Genomic DNA, 21492 nt, shown 5'->3' with positions numbered 1-21492 from the left:
TCTTTTGGCAAAGATACTGGACTGGTTTCTCATTACCTTCTCTAGCTTATTTTGTGGATGAGAAAACTAAGGCAAACAAGGTTAACTGACTTGCACTGGGTCACACATCTAGTAAGTGTAGGTGTCTGAATTTGAACTCAGATCTTCTTGATTCCAGATCTGGTGCTCTGTCCACTTCACCACCTAGCTGTCCCTTAGCTAAGCTTAGGATACCTGATATCCAACAATATCGGTTTGCCTCCAACACAGTCCTACCCCTTTGCTCCACCCCACTCCCAAATAACTTTAAACAGAGGTTGTATGAGAGCAGCTGATAGAATGTTTAGTTTGATATCTTGAAAACATGGTTTTAAAATCCATCTTCAATGCAAGTCTTACAATCCCAAAAAGTCATTTAACCTTTACATATTTTGGGACAACCCCATATAATTTAGTAAGCCATAATGGGATCATGAACTGTGTAGGGAGTTCCACAGTGGAGGTTCTCTGTCCCAAAGAAATCACATATCTTTGGGGTATTTGCCTGTTATTTGAAGTATTAATGTCACTGGTAAGTTCAAAGTTGGGTCAAATTGTGACATTTTAATGTAAAAATTTTTAACTTGGCTTTTTGAATATTATATTTAAGAATGGAAAAGGAATTGTGCTATCAAGATTCAGTGTTAATTACAAAATGATATACTTATAGGATATGGAATAAAACAGTTTCATAAAAATAGATCATGTATTACATTGAAGGAATGGAACAGGAAGCTTTCAGTGTAATAGACAAAGAATTTGTTTTGTTTTCTATTTTGTTTTTCCATTTTCCATACATTTTAACCTAATAAAATATGCAATTGTTGAAAGCATCCTGATCCTTAGTCCAAGATCTGGTTATCATCATAAGGAGAGGCATGAAACAGGTAGGTATGCTCAGTCCATTGCTGTGAAGGAGGTTCTCTGCAAAGCTCAAATAAATGATGGATTCCTGGAGACTGTGAGATTCTCTAGAAGCTTTTATTTGCAGATGATACTGTCCTGTGTATAGCTGCAGAGGCTCTTTGATGATATCCATGGTTACTAAAAAGAAAAAAAAATCAGCTTAGCTATTCATATGGGGAAAAACAAGTGGTTTAAGAATACAGATTGCACAGATTGGGGCAAGCAGTTGGACATGCAGTCTATTGAGTAGTCCATCAGTACATAGGTTTTGGGCAGGCACTGAGTATGGATGATAAAGTAGACTGATAACTTGCGAGGACAATAATAATAATATCTAGAATTTATATAGAATATTAAAATTTTCAAAGTGCATTGTAAATTTTATCTCATTTTATCCTCATGACAACTTGGAGAGGTGGATTCTACTTATATCTCCATTTTTACAGCTGAGAAATCTGAGTCAGTCAAAAGTTATTATGACCCTCCCAAGATTACATAGCTAATGAATGCCTTAAACAGGATTTGAACTCAGGTCTTCCTTACTTCAGGTCAAGTGCTCTATTTGCTGTTTCATCTGATGAGGAGAACAGACAGGCTTTTGCAAATAATTTTCTGTAACTGAGCATATAATTTGCAGTCACAAAATCAATTAAATGGAGCAGAGAATATAAGACTTCAGGTACTTTATTTTTTGGAGTATAAAAATTATTGGATTCCATTGAACTTTATATTATACCAAAAAATCTCTCATGCATATGTTAAGATTATGCAAGATTCCATGATCAGTTCATTCATGGAAATATCTGGTCAAGGACCATCTGATGCTTACATAAAGTGGGGTATGAAAAAGAGGAAATGCATGCTTTATAGAGTTATTCATCACTGCTATAAAGGCCTAAACATAATAGGGACTCCCTCTATAGGCTGGTGTCTTATGATTGTTCCTTTTTGCAGATGACATCATACTCTTTACACTGAGCTCCAGAAGCTTACGGAGACTCCTCTAAGAAATCCATGATGAAATAAATCAGGTCAAATATGTATACAGTAAATATTTAATGGATGAAGATTGCCAATAGCCCAGACTATAGCATGTAATTGGATGTCTTGTCCATTGAATTAGTGCAGCAATCCATATATCTGGGAATGGTTCAATAGATGGGCAAAGGAGAATGGAAAAGAAATAAGAAAGGAGAGTCACTTGCATTTTGGAAATTGGGCTATGATTTCAATGGATCTGGACTACTTCCCACACTCAAAGGCCAACTTAAAAATAAATCTAAACATAGATATAGTCTTATTAGGGCCATGTAGTCACAAAATTTGGAATACCACCTGCTCCAAAGTATTAAAGTTGAATGTAACCCACAGGTTAATGACGATATGCTAGATACAAGTAGACAAACATTTTTACAATGATGATGTGAGAAGGGATATAAAGGATTGCATAAAGTAGATGCTTAGTCAGAACAGGATGTAACAAGAGCAAAGGAAAACAAATGAGCAAACTGAGAGCAGGACTGATCTTCACAAAGTATAAGAATACATAAAGGAGAATCTGTCATATCTAGTAGATCATCTTCAGAAGATTCATGAAAAACCATGGACATTAAATTAGAGAAATGTATATAGTCAGCTTCTTCCAAGAGGAGATCTACCTCCAATTATTGAGATTCCAAATTCACTGACTTTTATTTATTCCACATGGTTATATACCATATGATGCTGTGATGACAAAAGAATCAAAATTTCATATTTCTCAAAGGGAACATAAAGATGTACAGTAGGTCTAATGAAACTTTAAAACATTACTAGTAATGGCTAATGCATAACAAGTGGCATAAGAGATGGGGGAGAGGGTTCTAGGTATAGATGACATCATACCAGATGATATGGAGGAGAAGGACTAAGTGAATTTAGTAATGCTAAGTTGTCCAATTTGACTAGAATGTAAAATATATAAAAGGTGTAATGTAAGATAGGAGTGGAAATCAATCAATTAACAATTAACTCATCAGGGCTTTCCCAGGGGACTGGTTTACAGCAAACTAATTCATTCTCTGAGGCTATTAATGGCTCAAAATGACTTAATATCTTACCTTTCCCAAGGTATTTATCTGTGAAAAAAGTTATTTCTGGAGAAAGAATGTTCTAAATGGAATGAATCACTAATTATGAGATTTTTTTTCTGGTTCTTTCATTTATTTTTACAATTTTATCAGTGCCTTTGGTGTTTTATGGAATAGGTAGTTCCTGATGCCTCCTTTATACTCTTCCAAATGCAAAGACAATTTTTTATTTGTTACATTTATTATATCATTTCATATTATCTTTTCTAACTGGAAAATCTATTCTCTCTTTTTCAAAAATTTTGTCTTCATCCCTCCCAGTCTTCTTCCCTCCCAAGGAGGCAGATAATATAATATAGGTTATATCACTACTAAATATCATATAATGCATATTCCTTTGTTTGTCATGTTGTGAAACAAAAAACATTCTAGTATAAGCACAGGCTTATACTAGAAAAAATTCATGGAGGAAATAAAGTGAATAATGGCATGTTTCAATATGCATTCAGATCTCATCGGATCCTTTTATGGTTGTCATTATCCTTTTTCGTCATGGGTCCCTTGGAGTTGTTCTGGATCCTTGCTTTGTTGATAATCATTAGGACATTCACAGTTGATTATCATCTGTTATGTTTACAGTGTACAATGTTCTCTTGTTTCTACTAACTTCACTTTGCATCACTTCATATATTTCCATGTTGTTTGTGTGTATGTGTGTGTGTGTGTGTTTGTGTGTGTGTGTGTGTGTGTGTGTGTGTGTGTGTGTGATTATCTCATTTGTCATTTTTAATGGCACAGTAGTATTTTATTTCAATCAAATACCACAACTTGTTCGGACATTCTCCAATTGATGATCATCCCTTAAGTTTCCAGTTCTTTGCCACCACAAAAAAGGCTTCTATAAGTATTTTAGAATTTATAGTTTCTTTTCCTTTTTCTTTGATCACTTTAGGAAATAAACTTAATAGAGGTATTACTGGGTAAAAATGTATCTATAGTTTTATAACTCTTTAAGCATAATACCAGATTGCTCTCCAAAATGGTAGGATCAGTTCACAGTTCCACTAACAACATGAAAAAAAAAAACAGCATAAAAGCAAGACTGATTCTTTTGGAATACTCTATACTTTTTGTCCCTTACTCATTTATGAGCAGAGATGGCATATTTCAGTATATGTACAATGAAGCCAATGTTGGTCATTTCTTATTATATGTGTTCAAGTATTTTAGTGTGATTTTTATTTACAGTATTATAGTCATTTTGCTTACTATTCTGATTCTTTCTTTACTTTGGATCAGCTCACATGGTTTCAGATTTTTTTAATTTTGTCGTTTTTGTTTTAGATATATATTCCCTAGTGGTATGGATTTCAGATAAGCACAGGCTTGACATTTGGGGACATGGTATTCTTTCAGTAGCACTGTGTTGACTATATCCTCTACCTATTCCTGAGATGAATTCCAAGGATACTTTGTCTCTGTGCGTGTGAGTGAGTGTGTGTATGTGTACATTTTGTGTGTCTTCTTACCCTACACTTTTCTAGAAGTTATCTTTCTTAAGTAAGCTTATAAACTTAGGAAGGGGAAAGGTCTTATCTCTTTGTGAAGACAAACAAAATCCTTGAATTTTCCTGTACTAAAAGGAGTGACTCCCTCTTTAAACTACCTTCCATTTCAAAAAAGTCATATCCACCATCTCTTCCTCCCACTGTTTATATTTTATACTGTCCCTGTTTTACTTGCTACACTAACCATAGGACAAAACAAAAATTTCCTTGCTCTGCTTTCTCATTTCCTTTCTGGGTTTTTTTTTCTTCTGTTTTTCTGGTTGATTTCCATCCCAAACTGTTAAGCTGTGAACATTTTACCACATTATCTTCTTTTCTCCTCTTGTCTTGTCTACCACCCACATCTAGTCTTGAATAAACACTCTAAGTATGAAAATGATCAGTTACTGACTTCTTAAAATCTCCCTAATCTGTGATAAATTCAAAGTAAAAGATAGAACCAGCCTAGATGTGACTTCATTAGTTTCTAATGAATCTTGAATTTGCATCTTTCCTCTGCTACTTAGTACCCATATTACCTTGAGTGAGTCATTTAATATCTGTAAAATAGGAGGGTTGGAATAGAAAACTTCTAAGGAACTTCTAGTTCTGAATTCCAGATTTCTCTGATCTTAGCATTTGAAGAACCTCTCTTATCTCAGCTATTTTCCTCAGAGCCCTTTTTTGAAAAAGGTTTTTAAAATTCAAGACTTCAGCTGTTTCCTGATATGCCAATTGTATTTGCTAACTCTTCTTTTAATTTGAGTGGTCATTTCAAGTTCCTTGTCTGGTTCCAGTGAAAGAGGCCAATTCTCTTTTGGTGACAGCACTATTTTGTCCAACCCACTGTAAATGACTACAAATCCAATTTTCTAATCTGCTTTCCTCTGAGTTAAATCTTCAGAGGAAAAATATTGACCCTTACATTTAAGGAAGAAAGAGAAAGTCACCCAAGGTTGCTTTCTTCCTCAAGAACCATTAAGAGAAATTAGAGAAATAGTTACCTCTGCTCTCTGCTGGTGTCGAAGGTCATGGTGATATCACTTTAACGGTTTGGTACTTTGTCAATACCAACTGAATAGTCTTTTTCAAGTTTCCACTAGATGTAGAAGTAAGTTCTTACCTTTGTACAAGCTCTGAAGACAACATGTTTCAGAAAAAGGACTCAGTTTTTGTTCTGCTACTGGAATAGGAAAATGTATTAGATCTTGGTGCCTTAGAGAGACAGACAGACAGACACACACACACACACACACACATACATACATACATGCATGCATGCACAGTCATCTTCTTCCCAAACCTGGAGCTTACTGCCTCGTTTCTGAAACTGTCATTGAAATCAAGTCTAAGCCTAACACCCCAACTCACATCCAATCATTTCCAACATTCCCTCCAGAGCACACATCTGTTTAAAACTCAGCAAGTCAATTATTTGAAGTAAGCTGATAATACAGTATGATCTTTGGAAGAAAAATTTTAGTATCCCCCAAATAATAACAACTGTTTCTCTTTAAATTGTCTCTTTTCCCTTATTGTTACCTTGACAACTCTGCTTCAGCTTTTAGGGGAGAGTTGGCTGTGGAGTGAAAACAGGGAAAATCTTTCTATCTTTTAGCTTTAACAGAATTTAATTTTATACTTACATACATTCATATATATATGCACACACACAATATGTATATAATTACATATGGAATATCAATTACAGATCATGAACAGAATGTATATACACAGAAATCTGATACGTTATCCTTTGGGGAAATAATTTCAGATATAAAGAATTCTGCATGTTCTGATTAAAGGTACATCCTTTCTTCCTCCTCTTTCCAAAATCCAGGCAAGAACAATGTTGACATGGTGGTGTGTAAAATGTTACATTTTTAGGGCAAATTCCACTAAAGAATAGAGAGGAAAGGAAGCACTTAAAAAAATAATTGCATTATTTTTAGTTTCAGCAGCTATAGTAGCATGTGTCAAGATTAGGATATGGCTGTGATGTGCTGAACTAAGGCTAGAAATGCTAAAAATATTGTTTCCCTTCCAGCAATTGAAATTTTAAGCAAAGAAAGACCCAGGCAAAGGCAGGTAGGGAGATCAAATTAGAATTCTTATCTCTCCACTGTAATAGGCTGCTTTTATAAAGGAAGGTGGGTAAGAGCTAAGTGCTAACCTGGGTCAGCCTAAGACTTTGGCTTTAGGGTGGGGGAAAGTGTTTTTAAAAGGGGCAGTGTTGAGTCAAAGAGAGAGGTATTATCTCTAGCATCTAGCACCACAAAGCGGAATCTGTGTGTGTGCAGAATTGTTGAAAAATCGGAATTGGTTATAGAAACGGTTTACTTTAGAGTTGGGAGTGTGAGGCGCGCAGACGCCATGGGCGCTGTTGCAGGGGGGTGGGGGTGGAGAGCTTTGTCTGTTCATGACACATGTGTTTTCCATTGATATCTGGAGGCAGACCAGTAGCTGTAACTTGGCCTGACAAAGCCTTATTGAAGTACAGACAGAGTGTGGTTTCAAAGCAGTCAGAAAAAAGAACGGGAATGCTGTTCAGGAAATTCTTCAGGCATGGGCAGGGACTTGGCTACAATTCTGCTCTTGGAAAATTTGACCAGGGCAAGCTTCTAAATACAGGCTGGGCCTAGCCACACTCTGCAGGCAGTGCTTGCATCTCCCTTGGAGCTCCTCAGCGTATCCTAGAACTGTGTTCCGTTTTCATCTGCTTGCATCTGAGAGAGGGAGACAGAGAGACAGAGAGGGAGACAGAGAGACAGAGACAGAGACAGGGAGGCAGAGAGAGAGAGAGGTAGGATCCGATTTAAGTTCCTTGCGTTCTGTGTCTCTTTTTTTTTTTTTCCAACTGCTCTGATATCTTTTGGTAGTTGCTGAAAGTTTCTTTTTCTGCTATTAAGAAGTTGGGAATGTTACTGTTTATACATTTAGTGTGTATCCCCTTTCCCCACCCCCAAAAGTTTTCTGCTGAAAGGGATTCTTTCTTCTATTAGATGGGGGGCTGGGGAGGTGGCCATGGAACTGGGGAGAGAAATCAGCTATTCCCAGCCGACTCCAATATTCCCCAACTTTTTTTTTTTCACTTTTCTGCAGAGTGAAAACGGGTTGTTACCAGCAAAGACCATTTTAGATGAAACTGACTGATTCTATCCTTCCAAAAAGTTCTGATGATAGCTTTTTTAGAATATCATTTCAGAAAGAAATCAAAGAATGAATGAGGTAGATGATTCTACCCACTTTTTCTGCGTGTAATACCAGATATGCATAAGGAGGTCTGATAGTCTATTAGCAAGGAAGATTCCATTGCTGTTAGAGATCCTTTTGATACATTGACTTAGGAATATCTTAGATCTACATTTTGCAATTCAGGAAGTCATTCAGTTACTGTAATTAATTTCAGTTTCCTTCCTGAGAAAGCAGCCTGCAGTTTTAAACCCCATTAAAGTATTTTGTGCCTTGTGCAAAAAGCCAAGTGAAAGTTATATTCAAATTCAAAGGTTCCTGGTCACACAGATAGTAAATAACAGACATGGCATTTGAACCCAGTTCTTCTGATCTCAGTTGTTAAAAGGTGGGGCGAAGGTCAGGAAGGGGGATTTTTTTTTCATTTTCTTGCTTTTTAGTCTGTGTATGTCTTCTGCATTTTCTTGTTAAAAAAAAATCCAGAAAGACTTTTTCAGTTAATTTATTTGAGGCTCTTCCTCATATTTTTTTCATTTATGTCACAAGCTTTCTTCATCCTGGGAGCTTCTGGCTCAACATACTTTGCAATTCATTGGTGAGGATTTCAATTGGGGTCACACATTTAAAAGTAAGGGCAATTGGGGTATGATGACAAAAACATAGTTTTATAGATCTTTCTGGTAAAACACTTTTTTACACACGAAACCATCTGTATTCTCATAAATGCAGACCTTAAATTTTTATCAAAGACTCAGAAAGTTTGTGTTAACTCATCTGTGGTCAAACAACAAGGAAAATGCATTAAAGTTGGATCTGAACCTACCTTCTAGACTCTAATTGCAATGCTGCATTCATGATTTCATTGTGTGTAACCTTCTGATTAGGTAGAGTTTTTTTCTTCTCTCTCTCTCTCTCTCTCTCTCTCTCTCTCTCTCTCTCTCTCTCTCTCTCTCTTTCTCTCTCTGTCTCTCTCACGATAGATGAGGAAACTAAATCTAAAGAAGGTTAAGTGACTTGCATAAGTTCTCTCAGTGCTGGATCTAGATCACGCTGTGACAATTATGAAAACCTACAGCAAAGACAAATGACATTTTTCAAAAGAGGGATGGGGAGGGAGTAAGCATTTATAAAGTACTTTCTATTTTCCAAACTCTGAGCTAAATAGCTTTATATATATATATATGCATATATGTGTATATATACATATATATTATTTCATTTGATCTTTACAATAACCCTGAGAAATAGATGCCTTTCCCTCATTTTACAGTTGAGGAAATCAAGGCAAACAGAGGGTAAATGATTTTTCTGTTGTTATAAAAGTTTTAGTCTATATTTGAACTTGGGTTTTCTGTTCTCAAAATCCAATGTTCTATCCACTGAGCCTCCAGTGACCTCATGTACAGGATATAATATAACTCATAGAGAATGGAGAAGAGATCTAGAAATTAGAGACTTGTGCAGTATTGAGGGCTAAGCTGAGATCTCTAAACAAGTTCATAAGACAATAGTAACATAGATCTAGTGGTTGAAGGAACCTCAGAGTATCTCAGAGGTTGTCTAGCCTAATCCCCTTATTTTTCAGATGTGACTTGCTAATGTCCAAAAAAATATCCTAAACTAAGGATGGTGTATGAATCAGAGGTGATGAGCTGGCATTTGGTTTTCACTAGATTCTGTACCATCTAAGATGACAAGAAATAGATTTCTAACAAGTAGAGACAGACTTCGCAGAGGTGTCTAGAGGTACCTCATTAGCAGCAGAAATGACTTTTCAGGCCTGGACATTTCATCCCTCTTGCAGTTAGGATCTAGAAAAAATATCTTACCCACCTCTAAAGAAGAAAATGGAGGCATCCTTGACATGAAGGATTTCTCAGTCTGCATAAACTTGTAAGAAGGTTTTTTACTTTGTTACCCTGATTTATGTATAGTAGAGGCTTGGAGATTGATAGGGAGTAGTGATAATAACCCACACATAATTGTAATAAGAATAAGAATTCATATTTATAAAGTGCATTAAGATTTACAAACTACTTACCTCATAAGAGTAGGTAAGGTGGCTAGAGATACTATTATCTAAGTCTCTCTCTCTCTCTCTCTCTCTCTCTCTCTCTCTCTCTCTCTCTCTCTCTCTTTCTCTCTCTCCTTCTCTTGCTTTCTCCCTTTTTACTACTCTCTTCCTCCCTCTCTTTTTCCTTAAGGAAAAAGAGAAAAACAGAGGAAGGAGACTACAATACAGTAATCCTTGTAAGGGATTAGGAAGGCAGGATTCTACTTACAAGAATTCCTTAATTGCACAGGCTTGAAACAGTATGGAGTGTGCCAGGGAGTGATCTGTTTCTCTTGATGTCTGTTCCAACAAGAATAAACCATGACCTCAGTAGACAGAATTGTGTTCCTCTGTTGAGAATATGAGACTACATGGTCAGATTGTTGTCCTTTACTGAAGAAATCAGATATTACATTTGTGGAGCCTAAAGCTGCCAAAGTTCTCAGATTTCCTATGGAGGAGGAGCCATGCCCTAGAGACTTTATTTTTAACCCAAGTTGCATTTCTAATGTTTTCCAGCTGCATATATTGAGTGACCACACCAGGCTGAATAAATATTCATGATTCTAATAGAAGCAGTACTAAATGTTTCAAATTCATTACTTTTTAAGGGTCCAACCAGGCTGTGAACACTTAACTAATGATTTCAAACATGTGGGCATTCCTTCCACGGAAACAGATCCCTATTCCTCTACACATTATGATTCTATGTAATTCTTACCCATAAATCCTAATTCCTCTATAAAGAATTTCTCCAGTGTTCTGGGGCCCTCTCTTTAGTCCTTTTATGTACTCTAAAGTGTAAATTTAACACTTGGGCTGTCCATCTTGCAATCTACCATTCTTACAATGTGATGTCCTTTTCAGTTGTGCTTGTAATTAATTTTTTTTGTACTCACTGCCAAACATCATCATTGGTAACATGATACAACCTGTTTAAACCCACCATGGAGCTTTCTATTACCTCTGGGTTATTTATAATTTGTGTTCTTTTGCAAGGAAGGATGTTTAAGAATTTGTAGCAATATAGCCTCACTGGAAGACTATTGGTATGAAAGAAGGGGAGTACAAGTTATCTAGAAAAAATCTAGAAGGACCATTAGGCATTATTTTATTCATCCCACTAATTTTAGAGTTAAGGAGGAAGAAAGGTAAACTATCAGTTCAAAAGAATAGTGACTAGAATGGAATAGACAAGACTAGAACCCGGGTAATCTATTTTCAAGCCTGGTTGTCTTTTTTTAATAATGAATTTTAATTTTTTTTACAGATTTCATGTAATAAAATTTTTTAATATAAATTTTCTGACATTTTGCAATTCATGTTCTGTCCCTTACTCCCACCTTTCCCTCTTCCTCAAGAAAGCAGGTAAAAAGGATAAAGGTTGTAACATACATTATCATATAATACACATAGCCATGTTCATTATGTTGTAAAAGAAAACACATAGTGCTTACACCAGCTAAAAAATCATGGAGTAAATACAATAAAGAACAATATATTTCAATTTGCAGTTAGACTCCATATAGTCCTTTGATCTTAGCGGAAATTCTTTTTTTTTTTTTTTTTTGTTATGAGGCTCTTGGAGTTGATCTAGATCTTTGCCTTATTGATAATAGTCAAGTCATTCACAGTTGGATCATCAAACATCATTGTTACTATGTACAACATTCTCCTGGTTCTCCTTATGTTACTTTGCATTACTTCATGTAAGTCTTTCCAGGTTATTTTTGGCGATTGTCTGATTTGTCATTTCTTATGGCACAATTGTATTCTATTACAATCAAGTACCAAGTACCACAATTTGTTCAGCCATTCATTCCCCCATTGATTAACAGACCTTAAGTTTCCAGTTCTTTGCCATCACAAAAAGATCCGCTATAAATATTTTTGGACAGAAGGGTTCTTTTCCCATATCTTTAAACATTTGTGGGTACAATCCTAGTACAATCCTAGTATTGCTGTGTCAAAGGGCATTCACAGTGTGATGGCCTTTTAGGCATGTTTCCAGATTGCTCTCCAGTATGATAATATCAGTTTGCAGCTACACCAGCATCCTCTGCATCATTTATCTTTTTCCTTTTTTTGCCAGTTGGCAGTCTGAGGGATATGAGGTACTTCAGAGGTACCTTAGAGTTGTTTAATTTGCATTTTTCTAAAAAATAATGATTTGGAACATTTTTATATGGTATTTTTATATTCTTCTGTATCTATAGATATTTTTAAATTCTTCATCTGAGAGTTGCCTGTTCATATCCTTTGACCATTTGTCAATTGGGAAATGCTTTGTATTCTCATAATTTTATTCAGTTCTCTATATATTTGAGAAAAGAAATCTTTTTGAGAGAGGCTTGCTTTAAATATTTTTTCCCATTTTAGGGTTTACCTTTTAATGCTTACATTGCTTTTGTTTGTGCAGAAACTTTTAAACTTAATATAGTCAAAGTTATCTAATATACATATTGTAATGTTCTCTGTCTGGTTTTAACCTAAATTCTTCCCTTATTCATAAGTCTGACAGGTAAATTATTTTGTGCTTCTCTAAAGTGTTTATGGTACCACCCTTTAATTCTGAAGCATATATCTATTTTGAGTTCACCTTGGTGTATGGCATGAAATGTTGATCTATGCCTAATTTCTGCCACATTATCTTCTAGTCATCCTAGTAGTTTTGTTCTTCTTCCAAAAGTTTGGCTCTTTGTATTTGTCAAACATCAGGATACTGTGGTAATTTACCATTGCATGTTGAGTGCCTAATCTTTTCCACTGGTCTTCCACTCTATTTCTTAGCCATCAGAAGATTGTTTTGATGATTACTGCTTTACAATATAGTTTGAAATCTGATACAGCTAATCCACCTTCCCTCAAGACTGGTTCTCTTTAAGAATGTGTAATTATAACTGGTAAAAAATTAGCATTTATTGTCATTGTGTGGTCTACCCCAGTGGTAGATGAGCTTTTGAGGGTAGCCACAGTGTTTCTTAAATTAAAATTTATTTTTTCAGTTCAGAAGCATTTATTTTCTCTCCCTTTCATTCTATCTACTCTGGGGAGAAGTGTGTTGGGGGTAGGAGAAAGATAAGAAATAAAACTCTCAAAACAAATAACCAATCAGATCAGAAGGGTAAAAGGGCCCAGAGAGGGGAGTTTCAGTTGAATGATTAGGTCAAAGCCAGACTACAGAGAATGTAGAAGATCAGATGAAAAGAATTGAAGTCATCACATGTAATTGGCCTTCTCATGGAATTTAGTCGTGCAAGTTATAGACAATAGTATGATAGTTGAGCAAGAATGGATGGATTAAGTGAGTTTTTTTTTTTTAGGATAGTAGAGACATAAGTGTATTTGTAGTCCATAAGAAAAAAAAATAGACAATGAAAGACTGGAAACTAGATGGAAAGTGAGGATAATAGAAGGGAGAATCTGCTGAAGACAATGAAAAGGATTGCTTGTGCAAATAAAAAGGTTTGCCTTGTCAAGAAAGAACAGTCACCTTGCCTTGATTTCTTAAGTCTTCCTTTGGATCTCCAATTCCAACCACAATGCCTGGCAAATAATAAGTACTTAATATTAATGCTTGCTGACTGATGTAGTATATTAAGATCACATTGTATGCATCTTCATTTTAATTACAACTTGAGTGAAAACACAGAAGCAATGTCATATATGGGCAAAGCAATCATTAAAAACAAAACAAAACAAAAATAACCTTGAGTTGGAAGGAACCAACTTCTCACCCAATGCAGGGAATGTCACCAGGTAAAGCATACCTAGCAGAGATAATTACTTAACCTTTATTGAATACCCTCAGTAACAAAGTTTAATATTTCATAGGACATTCATTCTATTGATTGGCAACTGTAGTTATTAGAAGTTCTTCCTTAAATTGATCTGAAAACTGTTTCCCTACAGCTTCTAAATATTGATCCTAAGTCTGGTCTCTAGGATCACATAGAATAAATATTTTTCCTCCTTTCTCATGACAACCCCTCAAATATTTAATGACAGATATGTTATTCCTAAATGTCCTCTCATCGGGCAAAGCATCCTGAGTTCTTTTGATTAAGCATCATAGCAAATGATATCCTGCTTACTCTCATCAGGATGTTCTCCAGTTTGCCAAAATCCCTCTTAGAATGTGATGACCATAATGAAACACAATAACCCAGATGTGGTCTGATTAGTGTAATACAGTGTTAGTGTATTATTTCCCAGAATATGGATACTACATAGAATCCCAGGATTGTTGAATCATCGAGGATCATAGATTTAGAGCAAGAAGAGGCCTCAGGAACCAACAATTCCAACCTTAACATTTTACAGGTGAGGAAAGTGAACCCCACTGTGGACTAAGTGTTTTTCCCAAGGTCACACAGGTAACATCAGAGATGGAATTTGAACCCTGATTCTCTGACTCCACAGCCAATGATTTTTCTCCCCTTATTAAAGGACCTAAAAATGCTTTGCTCTTAATTATTCAACTTGGCTTTCCTCCTACTTGGCTCAAATCTGTAGGCAATAGTTGATTCCCTCTCCTCTTCATTCTTTTGTGCTGGCTAAAACCCTGAGAAAAGATGTGGCAGTATCAAAGTGTCACTTTCCCCTTACATAGATAGAATAATTATCTCATAGAAAAGAAGCTATAGTTAATATTGTGCTTCAATCGAAATCTGAGGCAGGCTGCCCAATTTGGTATAGTTTAGGATCACAGCTTTAGGCTTAGGCAACATACCTCTATATGTGTGTGCAATTGTGTTTATTTGTGGATAAGGAAGTGGAAAACTATTAGAGAAAACACAATTCACTGATTTAAAAAAAACATTGCTGGGGATTAGAACCTCACTTCTACCTCAATCTCTTTGCCCTATTAAGAGTGATAGTAGGGGGCAGCTGGGTAGCTCAGTGGATTGAGAGCCAGGCCTAGAGACGGGAGGTCCTAGGTTCAAATCCGGCCTCAGACACTTCCCAGCTGTGTGACCCTGGGCAAGTCACTTGACCCTCATTGCCTACCCTTACCATTCTTCTGCCTTGGAGCCAATACACAGTATTGACTTGAAGACAGAAGGTAAGGGTTTTAAAAAAAAAAAAAAAAAAAAAAGAGTGATAGTATCAGATTCCCTTCATGGTCTGCCTTTCAAATCACAACTCTAGATGGCTGGAAACTGTTCCTAGATTTTCCAGGGTATAAGAGTCTAGTCACTAAATCTGCCTTTATCGAGGTCATAGTAAACATTAAGCCTTGGCTCCCTTCTCTATCCAAATGATTTGACATCATACTGCTATGCTGAATGTGATTGGGGTTGTAATCCTGGAAACCTCTGACTATGTCAAATCTAATGAAGGAGAGACTAGTAAGGAAAAACAGAAAGCTGAAGTTCAGCATTGTTTTAGATATAATTTATTTCTTCTACTTCTAGACTATATACCCTTCACTTTCCTCTTTCTTCCATATTGATCCAGATTTTTCCTTTTCTCCATTTCTATGCCTCATCCCTTCTTCTCATTAACTCTTTCTTTTCTCTCTGTCTTATCATCTTTCCCAGTATCTTCTTTCTTGCTTTCACTAGTGGGCTACATGTTTGTGAACACAGCTTCTCTGCCTATGGGACTGGCAAGAATCTTGTCTATGGAATTATAGATTTATTTTAATTAAATTGTATTTTTAAATTCAAAAGTCTATATTGTCTCCCTCCTAGTACTCTCACCATTGCAAAAAGAAAAGAAAAATAAATACCTTGTGACTTATATCATAGTCAAGCAAAAGATTAATTGCTTGCCTTCAAAAAATATATGCCTTATTCTGTACCCTGATTTCATCACCTCTCTGTCAGAGGGTTGATATTATATTTCATGATCAGTTCTCTGGAATTATTGAAGCTGGAAAGAACCTTAAGAGGTCATCTAGCTTAACCCATTGCTTTAAGGTAACACCCCAGCTAATACTTCTGAATTGTCTTGGATTCTATTTTGTTAGTATCTACACTACTGTTCCCAGTTAGCTAGAGGAAACAATAAACACTTGGTAGTAGAAATAATTGTAATATATTCTTAATCATAACAATTCCTTTAACTAACAACCCATATGTTGAGATTTCAAATGACCGAACTTCAATGTAACCTGTAGTATTGATGTGGCTAGCTTATTTTATCTTGCCCTAATTAGAGAATGCTGGACTTGAAGGCCTGGGCTATGTGACTGGTGGGATCCTAGTTCTTTCCCTTGGTCCCTATGTGACTTTTGGCAAGTCACTTAACCTTAATTTCATTTCTTACAACTGTAAACTGAAAGAATTGAACTAGAGAAAATTTGAGATCCCTTTTCAGAAATAATTCTCCTCTGATTCCATAATGTTATAGAAGCATTTGATCCCTAGACATCACATGAGGATGGGAGTAGTTTGAAGACAATGAGTTACTAAAAAAAATCATAATGGTCCAAAAATAATTAAAACAGTCAGCTTTTATTATGTTTAATTCAAGAAAAGGAAGGGCTAGGCAGATGCCTGAGGTAGGGAATTAAAAGGGATAGGGGCAGTGAAGAAAGAATACCACCGTGGTATTTACAAACTTCTCTGAAACAGGATCAAAAAAGGGAGAGTACAGAGAATGCGATGTGAGGGTCAAAAAATTTATGAAGAGTGGATAAAGTCTAGCACATACCTGTCTTGTAGCAAGAAAAGGCTGGGCCCAGAAAAGAAATAGCCCGCCACAAGGAAGACTAAAACTGAAAAAGCTTTAATATATTTTTAACTTTTTTTCCTTCCAAATTATCTACTGGTATTGTGGAAAACTATACCAGTATGATAGTTTTAATTCTTGTTGGCCTTAGGCAGGTCATTTAGTCTCTTTAGGCTTTAGTTACCACATCTATAAAATAAAGGGGTTGAACTAAATAGTGAAGATCCTTTCAGCTTCAATATGTTATGAGTATTGCCTAGAGTCCCTCCATTATTAAGGTATCTGTCAACATCAGAAAAAACATAAGTGCAATTCAAAAGAAAGAAAGGAAAGAAGTAAGAGAGGAAGGGAGGAAGGAAGGGAGAGAGGGAGAGAAGAAGGAAGGAAGAGGAAGGGGAAGGGAAAAGGTGGAAAGGAATGGAGGGAAAAAAGGAAAAGAAGGGAAAGAGAAAGCAAAGGGAATTGCACAGCTGATTCACAGTCAGAAGATAATTATTTTGGAGATATCTTTCCAATGGTGAGCATAGATTTGTGTTCATTCATTTTCTTGCCTTATCCCCTTAAGAAAGTATGCTTCATTTTAAACCAATGAACTTTGGGCCAATCAGGAATCAGAACTTTAAGTCAAAAGTCAAATGGATGAAGTCTAATTGATGGAATAGTGACAGGCATGGTTAAATGAATATTTAGCCAATGGGAATAAAAAGAGTCTGGCCCTATTAAATGCTTCCAGCAAATGCTTTGGACATACTTTAGCAAACTTTGTAAAAATGTAAGGTGTATGGTGAAAGATATGTTTTTTTTAAAAACTCTTCTTAGTATTTTGCCAAACAAATATCTCTCTTCTCATTTCTAGAATAATGAGAATTAATATTCATTGCTTCTAGGAGTTCATTCACAGTGCAAAATCCATTAATGAAGATCACAATCCCTCCATGTTTTGATCAATAATATCATCAGTTGATGTGTCCAAAAATCTTCATTTCCTTGTGGCTACTTCTCTAGTGATGAGTTTCTACAAACTTACTGAGCCTAGCCATCAGAAGAGAAAAAAACCAGTCACAGGATCATAGATTTAGAGCTGTAATAGGAAAGACCATCTAGTACAGTGGTTCCCAAACTTTTTTGGCCTACAGCCCCCTTTCCAGAAAAAAATATTACTTAGCCCCCTGGAAATTAATTTTTTTTTATTTTAATAGCAATTAATAGGAAAGATAAAGGCACCTGTGGCCATCACTGCTTCCCTGGATCACTGTAGCACCCACCAAGGGGCGGTAGCACCCACTTTGGGAATCACTAATCTAGTGGAAGCTACTTCACTATTGATATCATATGTAATATATTTGAAGTCTTACCAGATACCTTATCCATACATGTCTCATATAACACATTATGCTTTATAATTTACAAATATATAAGTTATGATTTATTTTCTTCTCCATGAACCATGATCTGAGCAAACCTCATGTTATTACCTTCATTTTAAAGATGAAGATGTTAGTCTCAGAAAAGTGGTCCCACACAGTGCTCAAAACAATTCTAATACTAACTTCCACTGAATTGTGATGTTTAATGTTTCAGGAAGGATATTGTGCTTTATATTGCTTATTGCTGAGGGATATGAATTCCGATTGGCTGAGATAATGCTGACCTTAACACTATGTACCTATTTAAGGGGATTGTTAGAATATACTGGAGAGAAGGACTTTAAGGGAGTAATGAAAAGTGTGAACCTTTGAATCACTAATGGAAATTACAAATGAACAAATAAATATGAGGGAAAGCTGGTTTCCAATCATGTCTCTGGACTTCCAGTACTTGTAACCCAAGAGACTGCTCAGAATGGATTCTCCTTGCTAAGATCATTCTTTCTGTCTTTAGTTGAGATGAGGTACTTTATCTCACTCTAGCAAAAGATCTCCTTTACTATGATGTATTCTTTGGTCTCTTCTAATCTGTATAATTTCACTGATTTCTGTTTACCATTTTGCTTAGATAAATGTGTTTATCTGAATTCTTGATAGTCTGTTGTGTAACCAGCATTTGGTAGAAGGCAGTTAAGGTGACAATTTTAAGCTAACTACTACTGACTCTTGAGAATAATCAGGGAATGTGGTATGTATACTACTGCATCTCCCCCTCCCCCAGTATATACCTGTATACTTTATACCCAGAGGCTTAAAAATATTCGTGGCATTATGGCTAGATTTCATTTTACCCTAGTGCTCCATCTTAGAGGTGTTAGCTAAAGGGAAAGGAACTTTGAAGAGGTTAGATTCCAGATCAATTATCTATTTTTAAAAAATCCTTACCTTCCATCTTAGAATCAATACAGTATATTAATTACAACATATTACAGTGTATACCAGCAGAAGTGTGGTAAGGGCTAGGCACTGAGGGTTAAATGACTTGCTCAGAGTCACACAGCTAGGAAGTATCTGAGGCCATATTAGAACCTAGGACATCTCATCTCCAAGCCTGACTCTTCAACTACTGAACCATCTAGTTGCCTCCCATACCAGATCAGTTATCTATTATATAATCATGATATATTTTGACAACATATATATAATTTATACTATCTTTAGGACACATCTTCTGGCTCCAAGCTCATGGCTTTTTAAAAATTATACCACCAAAAAATAAAATAAAAAGAACTGAGAAGTGTAATAAGTAGTATGACTACACCCCCATTGTGTTCTAAGCATGGAACAGTTCATGAATTTTTATAGTATTTTTTCATACTGGTTTCACTAATCTCTGTCATTGTAATTTCGCTAGGTGGTTTAAGTGACATAGAACATACTGATTTATATTATTAGAGGATGTTTCTCATTCAAAGATCCCAAGCCAATGAAATCAAAGGTAATTTTAAAAAATGATACTAAAGTGTCTTCCATTTTATCAGAGATGAAATTCTATTAGTTTGTTCTCCCTTCCTCTTAATGGGTCTATGACTTCAATGCTGAAAGCATTCCTTCTGATAATGCTAAGCGCAAACCATCCAGGCCTTCCCAGACTTTTATGCTCTTAGAGACTTTTTTTCCTCTTCTTCAACAAATCCACTAGAAGGTGTCCACCCAGTGTGCTAAGGGCTCTCCTCAAATTCTCTTTATGTTATACAGACACCAATGGAACATCTTAACATGTGAATATTCCATGACTTTTCTAATCACCCATATCTCTGATGACATCATTTATTCAATTTCTTCTACATAATTCCTCATTTGAATTGTGCCACAGACTGCTCATTTCTCCCTAACACTCTCTTTTCTGTCCTCTGGGTGCTCCTTAACATCAATTCTTTATGCTTATTGCATTCCATAACCATACAACATCCCTGGTCCAAGATTTTAGTGTTGAAAGGAATGGGCCTTTGCTTCTCAGAGAAAGTAAGCTCGTTGTTGGTATAAAAAAATTCATTTTTATCTTTGCATCCTGAACCCTGAGAGCACTTAACAAATGTTTGCTGGTTGTTTCTAAGCACAATTCAGAAAACTCATGCACAGTACATGGGATGATTCTCTATTATTTGATTAAATAAAGTTCTTCATTCCTTGACCATGCCAAATGGCTGAGCTTACTATATTAAATTTTTTTTTTCTGAGTAAAAATGTCAGTCTTTCTATCAAAATTGAATGTGATGATGGGATCATTGCAACCACTTCGTGCTGCCAAACAATAGCAGTCCCAAACTAATGACTTTTATAAATGTCTGGAATCAAACATCCCCCAAAGCCATGTGGGTTCTGATTCCTTTTGCCAGCATTTAAATTGGAAATAGATGCAGAAATTAACATGGTTAATGAAAGATTACTTATGTGCTCAAATGTCCAAAAAATGAATCAGATAAAATACTCTGTAGAAAAAGTTGAATGAAGACATGGGCAAGTACTTACTTAGTTCAAGACCAGCATTAGTCTATTTGCTTATGATTTTTTTTAGTGTTACATATTCATAGTAGGAGAATTTATATGATTTGTGCAGGCTATTACAACATACAACAAATAAAACCGTTAATGCTGCTAGCCTATTTTAAATGACTGCTTTGGGTAACTGTAGAAGCACAGCTTGGTGTTCCTTGAGCCAATTTATTTCTGTTTCTATGTTTTAAAGTAAATTCTTCATGCCCTGCAAGACTCACAGATCACTTCAGTGTTTTCTATCCAATCAGGTTGTGAAACTTACTTTATATAAACAAGTAATATCACAGTGGGGAGTCTTCAGTGGTTTCTTCACTGCCAACATGAACAAGTCCAAACACTTTAACCTAGAATTCATGGTCTTAAAATCTGACCACAACTTCCTGGTTAAGATGGCGGCAGAGTAAAAAGCAGCTGCTTAACCTCTCCTAACCAAAACATACAGGACTCCTCAAGAAGACAGAAAAACAAATCCAGAGGAACAAAGGGACCCCACAACGGGGCGCAGTATTGGAGGTACGTGGAATCAGGGCATTTCCAGGCTATAAAGGGGTGAAATAGCTCTCACTAAAATGCGAGCTGAACAACCCCCTTCCCCACTCCACACCACCTACAGTGCCAAAGCCAGCGCACAAGAGTTAGAAAAAGTTGGGCACACATTAATTCCTTGGCAACTACCTGGGGTCACCAGGGCCTGCTGCTGAGAGCAGCAAAACTTAACACCCCAAGAAGCTAAAGAACATGCACAGACTTTGAATGCAGACCCTGAGTGCAGGCACGACTGAGGGCGCAGACGCAAGGCCAGACACAAATCCTGAGTGTAGGCAAGGACTCAAATCTTTAGTACAGGCATTGATCTTGAGTGGGGACCCAGTGAAAAAGGGGTTCACAACTGTGGAAGCAATACCCTGAGACTGTTAAAGGAGCCTCGGGCAGAGGAACAACTAAGGGGACCACTAGGAGTCTTGACTCTGAGAACAACTGAGACCTCAGGAGCCTAAAGAGCGCAGACAGACCCTGAGTGTGAAGATAAACTTGAGAGGGCTCAGGGCTAACAATGGCAAGCCAGAGACAAGAACCCCAAAAGAGAAAGATCATCAAGAAGA

At 36.3% G+C, this 21492-nt stretch overlaps 1 protein-coding gene and 1 long non-coding RNA gene across 3 annotated transcripts in view; one reads left to right on the top strand and one right to left on the bottom strand.

Moving 5' to 3' along the window:
• Nucleotides 1-21492, top strand: part of SGCD (sarcoglycan delta) — a 501335-nt gene that overhangs the window by 26058 nt on the left and 453785 nt on the right. The window contains exon 1 of one of the 2 annotated variants that reach the window (XM_044664474.1): nucleotides 7310-7343. The exons of the other annotated variant lie outside the window; for it this stretch is intronic. The gene's annotated coding sequence lies outside the window, so the exon portion shown is untranslated. Of the gene's footprint in view, nucleotides 1-7309; nucleotides 7344-21492 lie in introns of those variants that run through there. 2 annotated transcript variants of the gene reach the window in all.
• Nucleotides 984-10157, bottom strand: LOC123237511. Its single transcript, XR_006505471.1, has 3 exons — nucleotides 10015-10157; nucleotides 5664-5723; nucleotides 984-1062 (listed from the first exon to the last, which is right to left on the bottom strand). It is a non-coding gene; the product is annotated as an uncharacterized LOC123237511 (long non-coding RNA).

This window comes from Gracilinanus agilis, chromosome 2 (genome assembly GCF_016433145.1).
Source record: "Gracilinanus agilis isolate LMUSP501 chromosome 2, AgileGrace, whole genome shotgun sequence".
Taxonomy (NCBI): domain Eukaryota; kingdom Metazoa; phylum Chordata; class Mammalia; order Didelphimorphia; family Didelphidae; genus Gracilinanus; species Gracilinanus agilis.
This window is presented reverse-complemented; position numbering and strand designations above follow the sequence as displayed.